A 14,212-nucleotide genomic window follows, 5' to 3' on the forward strand; every position below is an offset into this window, starting at 1 on the left:
CATTTATCGATCACCAGCTAGTACAAGAGCTTGACATTGATCTGACACCTGTCACCCCTCCCTTAAGGAATAACACCCTGGACGGGCAGCCATTGGGAATGGGCTTCATTGCGCACCCTGAGCGTCACCCTCCAGGTTGGAGTCATCCACATCGAAACCATTCAACCCATGGAACGCTCATCCCCCAAACAGCCACTCATCCTCGGACACCTCTGGCTTTGTCATCATGATCCTGCCATCTCGAGGCAACAAGGTGAACTACTGTCCTGGTCTTCTACCTGCTTCACCAGCCTACCCTGCAGAGCCACCACCATAGAGGACCCTGCCTCGGCAGTACCACCCACCATACCATCTGAATACGCTCAGTACAGCAATGTCTTCAGCAAAACCAAGTCCTCCACTCCACCATTAACTTACTCCCTGTAGTGTCCCCACCGAAGAGCCGTGTTTACCCCCTATCTATCCCGGAAAATGAGGCAATGGAGAACTACATTGACCAATCACTCAAACGGTTTAATTAGTCCTTCTTCCCCGGCTGCGTCCAGCTTCTTCGTTGGAAAAATTTCCCTGAATGACATCACGGTCAAGAACCGTTTCCCTCTCCCTCTGATCCCAGGGACCCTTGAACAAGTGGGCTGCGCCAACATCATTGCGAAACTCGACCTGCGAAGTGCATATAACCTTGTCCATATACGTGAAGGCGACGAATGGAAAACGGCCTTCATCACCGCTCTAGGGCACTATGAATACCTGGTCATTCCCTACTGCCTTACGAACGCCCTCGTTGTCTTCCAATCCTTTATGAACGAGGTTTGCCAGGATATGATCCGCCACTTTCTCATAGTCTACATTGATGACATCCTGAATTACTCGTGCTCCCTGAAGGAATACATACAGCATGTGCAAACGTTTCTTCAATGGCTCCTTGACCATAACTTTTATGTGAAGACTGAAAAGAGAGCCTTCCACGTAAACTTCCTCGGCTTCATACTGACACCTGGAAGGGTCAGCATGGATGAGAACAAAATCACCACCGTCAGTAACTGGCTCAAACCCACCACTGTTAAGGAACTCCAACGTTCCCCAACTTCAATCGCCGGTTCATTCAGAACCTCAGTTCTACGGCCGCTCCCCTCACTGCCCTTACCAGCAAAAAGACCTGGACCCTTCAATGGATTGATTCCACCCTGATGCCTCTTCACCTCAGCCCCTGTCCTTCGCCAACCTGATCAGGTGGTTAAACTCCTGACAAGCCTGCAGGGCTCTCTTCACACGCTTCCATTTTCATGTTGCTTACATTGCGCGAACCACCAAACTTCTAGCCCAGAGGTTCTGGTGGTCCTCACTGGCATCCGACAAAAGGGATATTATGTACTCTCCTGTCCAGTCTGCGCCCAAACCAAAAGCCCTCGTCATCTCCCTTCAACCTTTGCCAATCCCTCACAGAACCTGGTCCCACATGGCTGATGACTTAATCACAGACCTTCTTGAATCATCTGGTAACACCACCCTCCTTGTCATAGTATATCATTTTTCCAAAATTTGTCATCTGGTTCCTCTTCCTCATCTACCTAACGCCATGGAATTGGCGGAGTGTATGTTCCGTCTGTATGGGATTCCGGAGGACATCGTCTCTGACTGCGGGCCCCAGTTTGTCCCCCAGGTGAAGCGAGCCTTCTTTGACCGACTGGAGTCGCCCTCAGTCACTCCTCCGGGTACCACCCCCAGACCAATGGGCAGACGGAACGACTGAACCAAGAAATAGGGAAGTACCGCCGCCAACAATGTTCTGCCTCCACACGACTGGAGTCGGGATATGGCCTGGGCCAAATACGCTCAGAACTCACTCATGCACTCATCCCTCCACCTTACTTCGTTTCAGTGTGTCCTTGGTTACCAACCCCCCCATGTTTCCCTGGGAGGCGGAGCCTGGTACTGTCCCAGCTGTTGATGACTGGTTTCGGCGTAGTGAGCGGGTATGGGAGAGAAGCTCACTTGCATCTACAGGAAGCTTCTAATACCCAGAAACGCTTTGCCGACAGACTCCGACAACCTACGCCACTCTTTCATCGTCCTTCCATGTCTCTGTTAAAACCGGCCACCTACAGTCCTCTTCATCCTCTAGTAACCCGCAGTGCGCCCCGACCGTTTGACGTCCTTGATTCCAAACGCCTGAGTTCGCATCAATACCCAGTGGACTGGGAAGGTTATGGGCCCGAAGACTAGTCCTGGGTCCCCGACCAAGACATCCTTGACCCAGAGATGACCTCGTTGAACCAGCCTGCTGAACCCCGCCCCCGATGTAGGCGTCCGCCTCCCCCGCCCACTCCGTCGTTGGGTCATCAGGAGACTCCCTTTGGGGTTTCTTTGTTCTGGAACATAGCCCTGTCTTTAATTTTTGTTCATTGATTTCACCTGTGTTGGTTTCTCAACTGGTCTCATCAGCTCCCTATTCAGTTCAGTTCTTTCTGTTTGGATGGTTGTGAGGTATTGTTTGTTTTTGACTGCCTACCTGTGTTTGACCATTACCTGCCTGTGAGCATTATTCCTGTCTTAATAAACATCTGCCGCGCTCTGCACCTGAGTCTACACCTTTTTCTCCTGAGTTACAGCTAGGAAGAAAAATTGTGTTGTGACAGGTTCTGGTGGAAAACAATGGGAAGTGCCCCTTCATCTGTGGATGTGGTGTTTATGGTCGATGTTTTCCCTCTGACTGCGTCCCCAATGGCATCCTATTCCCTATGTAGTGCACTAATTTTAACTAGAGCTCTATGGGCCCTGATCAAAAGTAGTGCACTACATGGGAAATAGGGTGCAATTTAGGACGTAGCCCTTCTCTTTAATGTGGGATCCATCTGTCTAGTCGACTGCCAGCCTCCCGCTGTTTTTTTTTTATATGGTCGTAATAACCTCAGTTTCCTCAACACACAGCTGGACATACACACCGACAGAGTTTGCTCTGTCTCTCAAACACGTACGCGAAGACAGACACAGAGGCGCGTGCACACACAGCTGTAGACAACCGTGTGTCTCAGTTGGTAGCACCAGGGTTGTGGGTTTTATTGACACGAGGGGGCCAGTATGAAAATATGAATGGATAAGAGTGTCTGCTAGAAACGACTGTAATTTAACAGACAGCAAGTTAATTATGTGAGGTTTTTAAAAAAAAATGATATCAAGGAAGGAGCGGAAACAGTGCTGCCAACCTTTATTTCACTGTGTGATCCATCTTGAAGTGTGCATTTCTCCAGCCAGAATGAACATGTAGCACTAAGCCTGAGTACTGAATACTCAGGGAGGTCTGGGGGAAGAAAGACATCTTATCTAATGATATGAAGATGCTCCCACATGAATGTATGCCCCCCAATATGTATTTCATGTATATCTCTCCAGACCAAATGATCACAGAGACAATGAAGCCCTTGGTCTAATGGTTGATGTACTGAACTGTAGAACTTATAGGGAAGTCTGGAGGAGAGTCTGGAAGAAAGAGGGAGGTCTGGAGGAGACCAGGAGGTCTGGGGGAGACCAGGAGGTCTGGGGGAGATATAAGGAGGTCTGGAGGAAAGAGGGAGGTCTGGAGGAGACCAGGAGGTCTGGAGGAGACCAGGGGGTCTGGAGAAGATATAAGGAGGTCTGGAGGAGAGAGGGAGGTCTGGAGGAGACCAGGAGGTCTGGAGGAGATATAAGGAGGTCTGGAGGAAAGAGGGAGGTCTGGAAGAGACCAGGAGGTCTGGAGGCGACCAGGAGGTCTGGAGGAGATATAAGGAGGTCTGGAGGAAAGAGGAAGGTCTGGAAGAGACCAGGAGGTCTGGAGGAGATATAAGGAGGTCTGGAGGAAAGAGGGAGGTGGGGAGGAGAGAGGGAGGTCTGGAAAAGATATAGGGAGGTCTGGAGGAGAGTGAGAGGTCTGGAGGAGACACATGTAGGTCTGGAGGAAAGGGGAATACTCTAGAGGAAATATAGGGAGGTCTGGATGAGATATAGGGAAGTCTGGATGAGATATAGGAAGGTCTGGAGGAGTTATAGGGAGGTCTGGAGGAGTGTCATCCGTTTTGTCACCAAAGCCCCTTATACCACCCACCACTGTGACCTGTATGCTCTAGACGGCTGGCCCTCACTACATATTTGTTGCCAGGCCCACTGGCTCCAGGTCATCTACAAGTCTATGCTAGGTAAAGCTCTGCCTTATCTCAACTCACTGGTCACGATAATAACACCCACTCGTAGCACGCGCTCCAGCAGGTATATCTCACTGGTCATCCCCAAAGCCAACACCTCCTTTGGTCGCCTTTCCTTCCAGTTCTCTGCTGCCAATGACTGGAACGAATTGCAAAAATCACTGAAGCTGGAGACTTATATTTCCCTCACTAACTTTAATCATCAACTATCTGAGCAGCTAACCGACTGCTGCAGCTGTACATAGCCCATCTGTACATAGCCCACCCAATCTACCTACCTCATCCCCATATTGTTTTTATTTACTTTTCTGCTCTTTTGCACACCAGTATTTCTACTTGCACATCATCATCTGCTCATCTATCATCTATCACTCCAGTGTTAATTTGCTAAATTGTAATTACTTCTCTACAATGGCCTATTTATTGCCTTACCTCCTCACGCCATTTGCACACATTGTATATAGACTTTTTTCTGTTGTGTTATTGACTGTATACTTGTTTACTCCATGTGTAACTCTGTGTTGTTGTTTGTTTCGCACTGCTTTGCTCTATCTTGGCCAGGTCGCAGTTGTAAATGAGAACTTGTTCTCAACTGGCCTACCTGGTTAAATAAAGGTGAAATAAATAAATAAAATAGGGAGGTCTGGAAGAGATATAGGGAGTTCTGGTGGAGATATAGGGAGGTCTGAAGGAGAGATGCAGACTCGGGAGGAGATATAGGGAGGTCTGGAAGAGATTTAGGGAGTTCTGGTGGAGATATAGGGAGGTCTGAAGGAGAGATGCAGACTCGGGAGGAGATATAGGGAGGTCTGGAAGAGATATAGGGAGGTCTGGTGGAGATATAGGGAGGTCTGACGGAGTTAGGAAGACCCAGATGGAGATATAGGGAGGTATGGAAGAGATATAGGGAGGTCTGGAAGAGGTATAAGGAGGTCTGGTGGCGATATAGGGAGGTCTGGAAGAGGTATAGGGAGGTCTGGTGGAGATATAGGGAGTTCTGGTGGAGATGTAGGGAAGAGAGAGGGAGGTCTGGAAGAGGTATAGGGAGGTCTGGTGGAGATATAGGCAGGTGTAGGAGAGAGAGGGGTCTGGAGGAGATATAGGAAGGTGTGGAGGAGATGTAGGGAGGTCTGGGGGAGATGTAGGGAGGTCTGGGGGAGATATAGAGAGGTCTGGGGGAGATATATGGAGGTCTGGGGGACATATATGGAGGTGTGGGGGAGATATATGGAGGTCTGGGGGAGATGTAGGGAGGTCTGGGGGAGATATTGGTGTCACAACTACCGCCAAAGTTTTTGCCTCTCCTGGCCTTCGGCGGTCGTCTGCGGCTTTCTAGCTGCCACCGATCCACGTTTCTTTTTCCATTTGTTATGTCTTGATTGTACACACCTGGTTCCCACTACGTTATTATTATTTCCCCATTTAACCCTCTGGTTCTCATTATGTTTTGTGTGTGATTGTTCCCTGGTCTTGTGTTAGTCTTTTGTGTACCTTCCACTTCACCTGCCTCCTCGAGTTTCTTTTTTGTGAAGAAGAAGGATGGAGGTTTACGCCCGTGCATTGACTATGGAGGTTTAAATCAGATCATGGTGAAGTATAGTTACCCTCTGCCTCTCATAGCCAGTGTGAACGAGTCATTGCACGGGGTGCGCTTCTTCACCAAATTGGATCTCAGGAGTGCTTACAACCTGGTGCGTATCCGGGAGGGGGATGAGTGGAAGACGGCATTTAGTACCACCTCTGGGCACTATGAGTACCTCGTCATGCCGTACGGGTTGATGAATGCTCCATCAGTCTTCCAGGCCTTTGTAGACGAGATTTTCAGGGACCTGCAGGGGCAGGGTGTAGTGGTGTATATCGATGACATTCTGATATACTCCGCTGCACGCGCCAAGCATGTGTCTCTGGTGTGCAAGGTGCTTGGTCGACTGTTGGAGCATGACCTGTACGTTAAGGCTGAGAAATGTCTGTTCTTCCAACAGTCCGCCTCCTTCCTAGGGTACCGCCTGTCTGAGTCAGGGGTGGAGATGGAGAATGACCGCATTTCAGCCGTGCGTATTTGGCCGACTCCAACCACGGTAAAGGAGGTGCAGCACTTCTTAGGGTTTGCCAACTACTACCGATTGTTTATCCGGGGCTTTGGTCAGGTAGCGGCTCCCATTACCTCTTTGCTGATGGGGGGAGCGGTGCGACTGCAGTGGTCAGCTGGGGCGGACAGGGCTTTTGGTCACCTGAAGGCTCTGTTTACCTCAGCTCCCGTGCTGGCTCATCCTGATCCCTCCTTAGCGTTCATAGTAGAGGTGGACGCGTCCGAGGCTGGGATAGGAGCTGGGTTTGTTATTCCCTGCGTGGATTTATTAGGCAGATGTATTTTTCAGAGTAAAGAACCTTATTTTACTCAGTTCTGTGTCCTGCGCCTGACTCCGTCCTCACCTCTGCACAACTGACACTGGACAATAGGCAAGTTATTGAATTACATACTGTATGCAATTAAACAGTCTCGTACATTAATTTAATTTGTTTTGCAATATGGTAACTTTCTGTGTGTCCCATGATTTTCCCTTACCCTCAACATTCTATCCACAGCCTGGAACCCATAGAATTAGAATGATGGAACCACGTGTCTGACGTTCTGGAATAGCCCAGTTCTCAGTCTGTCTCGCTGACTGCATTCTCCCTGCATCCCACCACCTCTACTCTACTACAATATAAAGAGGTATTTCAACCAGAATACGTTCCTATATTGTCCTGGCAATGGCTTTTTTGGGGTTCCCAGTCGTTATGGCACCATTAACATATGTCTGACCAGTCCTCCCCCCCCCCCCCCCCCCCCAAATCAAACCATGCCCGATGAGAGGGAAAACTAAAACGCTACAGTGTGGTGATTCTCAGGTTTAGTGTGTGTGTAACGGATGTGAAACGGCTAGCTTAGTTAGCGGTGTGCGCTAAATAGCGTTTCAATCGGTGACGTCACTTGCTCTGAGACCTTGAAGTAGTTGTTCCCCTTGCTCTGCAAGGGCCGCGGCTTTTGTGGAGCGATGGGTAAACGATGCTTCGAGGGTGACTGTTGATGTGTGCAGAAGGTCCCTGGTTCGCGCCCGGGTATGGGCGAGGGGACGGTTTAAAATTATACTGTTACATGTGCATACATACGACAGGGAATCTCTGTTCAACGCTAAGCAGAATACATCAACTATATCTTATAAAGAAAAAACCCATCTGAGCTGAATTTGACCAGTTCTGCTCTCTAAATGAAGATATCTCCGGCAACGGGGAAGACAGACAGGGCCTTTAATATGACGTCGATATATCTGGTGTGTATCTGAAGAGGATGGGAAAAGCCTGGCTTGGCTTATCTAGGAACGTCAGTTATTTCCTTTGGTCTGAATCCCTCAGGGGCAGGAAGGAATACTGACCGAGACATCTTCCCTCTGAAACTTCCTGCTGGAATAGGAAATGAAGAGGATCCCCAGAGGACCTCTTTGCAATGTTTTTGTTGACGCTCTTTCAGTGTAAACAATGTCTAAGCGACCAGCAAGACTGTGGCGGCAGTGTGGCATATTTACTAACATTGGGATTTATAAAGTGGCACAGTACATCCCGTCTCTTAACCTACTGAACTTACAGATGATGTGTGGTAATACAGGATGTAGCCATGTCAATGTTGAAGTATCATTTACTGATTAGTATATAGTTGAACAATTTACAAATAAAATTCTAATCTTGAAAGGGTTCTTAATTGTTACAAACCCCCCACTGTAAACACCTCTAAAATAGGCTTTTCACATCCTCTTCAGATAAATATCTCCATGACACATTAATAAAGGCCATGTCCATTATTTTAGGGATACTTCGGAAATTTCGGCAATGAAGCGATTTATCTACTTACCCAGAGTCAGACGTCATATAGTTAGAGGTAGCAGATACTCATAGACTTCCAGTCATTGAGCTGACGCTAGTTAGCAATGGCTCACTAAACCACCTCTAACTATCTTCATACTGGATACAGAGACATAAAAATGGTATCTGCAAGTTCATCTGACTCTGGGGAAGTAATTAAAGGGGCCTCAATGCCAAAATCCCAAATTATCCCTTTAAGTGTTTTATATACATCCTAAACCAAAGACACAAACACTGTTTCCGTAACCAGAGATTTTAACCCTTTTTTGTTGAGGCTACAAAGTGCAATGCCAGAGACATGAAAAGGAAATGTTCACAATGCTTTGCTTTATTTTGGAAGACTGCCACACAATCCTGGCCCCATGTAGATGAAACAACAACCCGACAGTTTGTTTGTACGTCTGAAGGACGGGGTAATTTTCATACCACCAGTCTCCCTGTAAACAACGTGCTGCTGGTGGTGGGAACATAACAAAACGGACAGGGAAAAGTGTTCAGGAGAAAAGTGCTGAACTGTTGTGGTCGGGTCGGATAAAACTGTGTTTTAGTAACAGGTTTTTAGACCTTTTACGGATCGCCGCCATAAAGACACGATTTGAAAAAAAGTAGCTGTTTCGTTCATAACCACCAAAATAAACAAAATGTTGTGTGGATGGTTGGATGTCTTGTAACCTACTAACGGTCTCCTTAATGCAAACAATGAAACCAACTATTTAAAAGGTGAAGTATTGTTTTGTTCTAAATTTGGGGCTGATAGATACTGGCAACTGCTGGCCTTTACCAAGAAGTTGTTTGTGTTTGTGAACAGAGCCCCAGGACCAGCTTGCTGAGGGGACTCTTCTCCAGGTTCATCTCTCTGTAGGTGATGACTCTTCTCTACATTATTAAAGACATTAGTGTTAATGAGGTACTAATGCTCTTCTCCTCTCTTGGCCTGCAGTCTCTCTGTCTGCTTCTCATAATTCAATTCAAAGGGTTTTATTGGCATATGTATGTTAACATTGCAATATTTATTTATTTATTTTACCTTTATTTAACCAGGTAGGCAAGTTGAGAACAAGTTCTCATTTACAATTGCGACCTGGCAGCAAGTGAAGTAGCAAGTGAAGTAGCAAGTGAAGTAGATAATAAACAAAGGTGAAATAAAACGATACAAAAAAAATGAACAGTAAACATTACACTTCCAGAAGTTTCAAAATAATAAAGACATTTCAAATATCAAATGATGTACAAATAGTTTAAGTAAAATATATAAACGTAAATATGGGCTGTATTTACAATGGTGTGTGTTGTTCACTGGTTGCCCTTTTCCCGTGACAACAGGTCACAAATCTTGCTGCTGTGATGGCACACTGTGGTATTTCACCCAGTAGATATGGGAGTTTATCAAAATTGGGTTTGTTTTTCAAATTCTTTGTGGATCTGTGTAATCTGAGGGAAATATGTGTCTTTAAGGTCATACATTTGGCAGGAGGTTAGGAAGTGCAGCTCAGTTTCCACCTCATTTTGTGGGCAGTGAGCACATAGCCTGTCTTCTCTTGAGAGCCATGTCTGCCTACGGCGGCCTTTCTCAATAGCAAGGCTATGCTCACTGAGTCTGTACAGAGTCAAAGCTTTCCTTAATGTTTGGTCAGTCACAGTGGTCAGGTATTCTGCCACTGTGTACTCTCTGTTTAGGGCCAAATAGCATTCTAGTTTGATCTGTGTTTTTGTAAATTCTTTCCAATGTGTCAAGTAATTATCTTTTTGTTTTCTCATGATTTGGTTGGGTCTTATTGTGTTGCTGTCCTGGGGCTCTGTTGGGTGTGTTTGTGTTTGTGATCAGAGCCCCAGGACCAGCTTGCTGAGGGGACTCTTCTCCAGGTTCATCTCTCTGTAGGTGATGACTCTTCTCCAGGTTTATCTCTCTGTAGGTGATGACTCTTCTCCAGGTTCATCTCTCTGTAGGTGATGACTCTTCTCCAGGTTCATCTCTCTGTAGGTGATGACTCTTCTCCAGGTTCATCTCTCTGTAGGTGATGACTCTTCTCCAGGTTCATCTCTCTGTAGGTGATGACTCTTCTCCAGGTTCATCTCTCTGTAGGTGATGACTCTTCTCCAGGTTCATCTCTCTGTAGGTGATGACTTTGTTATGGAAGGTTTGGAAATCACTTCCTTTTCGGTGGTTGTAGAATTTATCGTCTCTTTTCTGGATTTTGATAATTAGCAGGTATCGGCCTAATTCTGCTCTGCATGCATTATTTGGTGTTTTACGTTGTACGCGTAGGATATTTTTGCAGAATTCTGGATGCAGAGTCTCAATTTTGTGTTTGCTGTTGACGCATATCCCACGGTAGTGATTGGGGTCAAATTTGTCTCCACTTTTGTGGATTGGGTTGATCAGACCTTGGTTTCAAAGCTAAGGATGATTTTAAAGAGTTTACATATAGCCAATTGGAATTTGTGGTCTGTATATTTTATCATTTCATTTGGAATACCATCAATACCATCAACATCACAGGCCTTTTTGGGTTGGAGGGTTTGTATTATGTCCTGTGGTTCATGCAAGGTAATTGGAGAATCCAGTGGGTTCTGGTAATTAATTATTTAATAGTTGATTCTAAGATTTGTATTTGATTATGTATGTTTTTACTTTTCTTTTGTTCTCCAAAAGATTGGAGAAGTGGTTTTATCTCCGTTTTGGATAGATAACGCTTCATGTTGCTGTTTGTCTCTCTCTCTCTCTCTCTCTGTCTCTGTCTCTCTCTCTCTCCCTGTCTCTCTCTCTCTCTCTCTCTCTCTCTCTCTCTCTGTCTATCTGGCTATCTCTCTCTATGTCTCCCTCTATCTCTCTCTATGAATCTCTCTCTCTCTCTCTCCCCCTGTCTCTCTCTCTCTGTCTCTCTCTCTCTCTCTCTCTCTCTTTCCCTGTCTCTCTCTTTCTGTCTATCTATCTCTCTCTACGCCTCTCCCTCTATCTCTCTCTATGTATCTCTCTCTCTCTCTCTCTCCCCTTGTGTCTCTGTCTCTGTTTCTACCTCTCTCTCTGTCTCTCCCTCTCTCGCCCCCTCTCTCTCTCTCTCTCCCCCTCTCTCTCTCTCTCTGTCTCCCTTTCTCTCTGTCTCTCTGCCCCTCTGTCTCCCTGTCTCTCTCGCTCTGCTTTTCTTTCTTCGTCTCTCTCTCCCTGTCTCTCTCTCTGTCTCTCTCTCTCTGGCTCTCTCTCTCTCTGTCTCTCTCTCTCTCTGTCTCTGTCTCTCTCTCGCCCTGTCTCTCTGTCTCTCTCTCGCCCTGTCTCTCTGTCTCTCTCTGTCTCTCTCTTCCAGCAATGGGCTTCTTCACATTCTGAGTGAGAGAGTGTCAGAAGGGTGAGAGAGGGGTGTCGAAGGGTGAGAGAGGGGTGTCAGAACGGTGAGAGAAGGGCGTCAGAAGGGTGAGAGAGGGGTGTCAGAAGGGTGAGAGAGGGGTGTCATAAGGGTGAGAGAGGGGTGTCAGAAGGGTGAGAGAGGGGTGTCATAAGGGTGAGAGGAAGGTTTGAATCCCATATACTACGCCAACATCTTTTAGCTATTGGCTCTCTAAGCCTCTGACAGAGAGAAGTTGGGTCTTGTCATGTGCGAGTGAGGGACTAGCGGTACTCGCGTGTTGAGGAAAATACTCACAACCAAAGAAACTTAGACAAACTTAGTAAGGTCGGAGGAGCACGCATAGAGAAGGATCTGCAGGCCGCAAAACGTGCAACATTAGAATGTCATAAGTAAAATTACAACCCTATTTATTTTTCTTCCATAAATGGATACCCTGCCATGTCACTGTGAGCCGTCTTACACTTTGACATGGAAAAGGAACTAGTCATAGCGGCGCAGCGTTGTCATGGTGACAACCACAACCATATCTTACTGTCACAGCAGACGTGATATCAGGCACGCCAGCACAATGTTACTTCTGAATATCCTTTCTTCAGCAAGCATGTCATTTATCATCTGCTATGTGTCAGTCAGTCTTCACGTCTTGTTAGAAAACCACATAAAGAGCCATGGCTTGGTGTTTGATCCACTTTTCTGTATGCATAAATCTTCTAATTCTGTTGAATATCCCGACAAAATTGCGGTATTGGGTAGTAAGCAATATTTTCTGTGGTTATCAGGCTTCAGAGTGCACTTTTAAAGTAAACAACTTGGTTGGTCAAGATGAGCGCACCTCTTGGTATGGGTACATCTGCTGGGGGGGAGGGAGGGAGGGAGGGAGGGAGGGAGGGAGGGAGGGAGGGAGGGAGGGAGGGAGGGAGGGAGGGGAAAGAAAGAAAGAAAGATAACAAAAATATAACAATAAATGAGAGAGAGAGAGAGAGAGAGAGAGAGAGAGAAACAAACACACACAAGGTAGACGAAATTGTAACATTCTCTGTTTCACGGAAACATGGCTCTCTCGGGACATGTTGTCGGAATCGGTTCAGCCACTAGGCTTCTCCATGCTTCTCCACGCCGACAGAGATGAACACCTCTCTGGGAAGAGGAAGGGCGGCGGTGTATGCTTCATGATTAACAACTCATGGTGTAATCATAAAACCATACAGGAACTCAAGTCCTTCTGCTCGCCTGACCTAGAATTCCTTACAATCAAATGCAGGCCATATTACCTACCAAGAGAATACTCATCAGTTATCGTCACAGCTGTGTACATTCCCCCTCAAGCAGACACCAAGATAAAGTGCAAGTTACTTTAGGGCTATGTAACCTGGAAACCATATATCCTGAGGCTGCATTTATTGTAGATTTGAGATCAAAGCTAAATCAATTCTATCAGCGTATTGACTGCACTACGTGCGGGGGTATGTCACGACTTCCACCGAAGGGGGTTCCTCTCCTTGTTCGGGCGGTGCTCAGCGGTCGGCGTCGCTGGCCTACTAGCCATCACCTGTTTCCCACTTAGGTTTGTGCGGGATTATTTTGAAGTTGCTCGTTGAGGTTTTCCTCAGTTTATTCACGTGTTTACAGTGTTGTAGGAAACGTAAGGAGCGTTGTCTTTCTCCTTCCGTGAGTGACTGTGTGTTCCTATGTCTTGGGCGTTTATTGGTATTGTACCTGACCCATTATTGGACTTGCATATTAACCTTTCTAGCGCAACGTTCCGCTGAAAAGGCAGCGCACAAAATTCATAACTATTTTTTTGAAATATGTAACTTTCACACATTAAAAACTTCTTATGGCTGCAATCCCGTTAACGGGAGCGATATGACAACAGCCAGTCAAAGTGTAGGGCGCCATTTTCAAAACATCAAAAATCTCATAATTAACATTCCTCAAACAAACAGTGTAGTTATTCCCTCCACAAGGCAATCAAACAAGCAAAATGCCAGTACAGAGACAAGTGGAGTCACAATTCAACGGCTCAGACACGAGACATATGTGGCAGGGTCTACAGAAAATCACGGACTTCGAAAAAGAAAACCAGCCACGTCACGGACACCAACGTCACACTTCCAGACAAACTAAACACTTTCTTTGACCGCTTTGAGGATAATACAGTGCCACCGTCTCGGCACGCTAACAAGAACTGCGCCCTTCCCCTCCCTCCTTCTCCGTGGCTGACATGAGTAAAACATTTAAACGTGTCAAGGCTGCTGGCCCAGACGGCATCCCTAGCCGTGTCCTCAGAGCATGCCCAGACCAGCTGGCTGGTGGGTTTACATATATATTCAATCGCTACCTATCCCAGTCTGCTGTTCCCACATGCTTCAAGATGGCCACCATTGTTCCTGTTCTCACTTCTGTCATCATGAAGTGCTTTGAGAGACTAGTCAAGTCACCTCCACCTTACCGGCCACCCTAGACCCACTTCAGTTTGCATACCACTCTAACAGGTCCACAGACGATGCCTAAAGCACCCAATGTCATAGGAAGGCCAAAAAAGATCACAGAAGACAACAACCACTCGAGCGACTGCCTGTTCACCCCGCTATCATCCAGAAGGCGAGGTCAGTAGAGGTGCATCAAACCTGGGACCGAGAGACTGATGAACAACTTCTATCTCAAGGCCAACAGACTGCTAAACAGCCATCACTAACTCAGAGAGGCTGGTGCCTACATGGAGACCCAATCACTGGCCACCAAAGTCATATGGAGTTGGTCCCCCCTTTGCAGCCTCCGCTCTTC

Source organism: Oncorhynchus mykiss, chromosome 4, assembly GCF_013265735.2.
Source record: "Oncorhynchus mykiss isolate Arlee chromosome 4, USDA_OmykA_1.1, whole genome shotgun sequence".
NCBI lineage: Eukaryota > Metazoa > Chordata > Actinopteri > Salmoniformes > Salmonidae > Oncorhynchus > Oncorhynchus mykiss.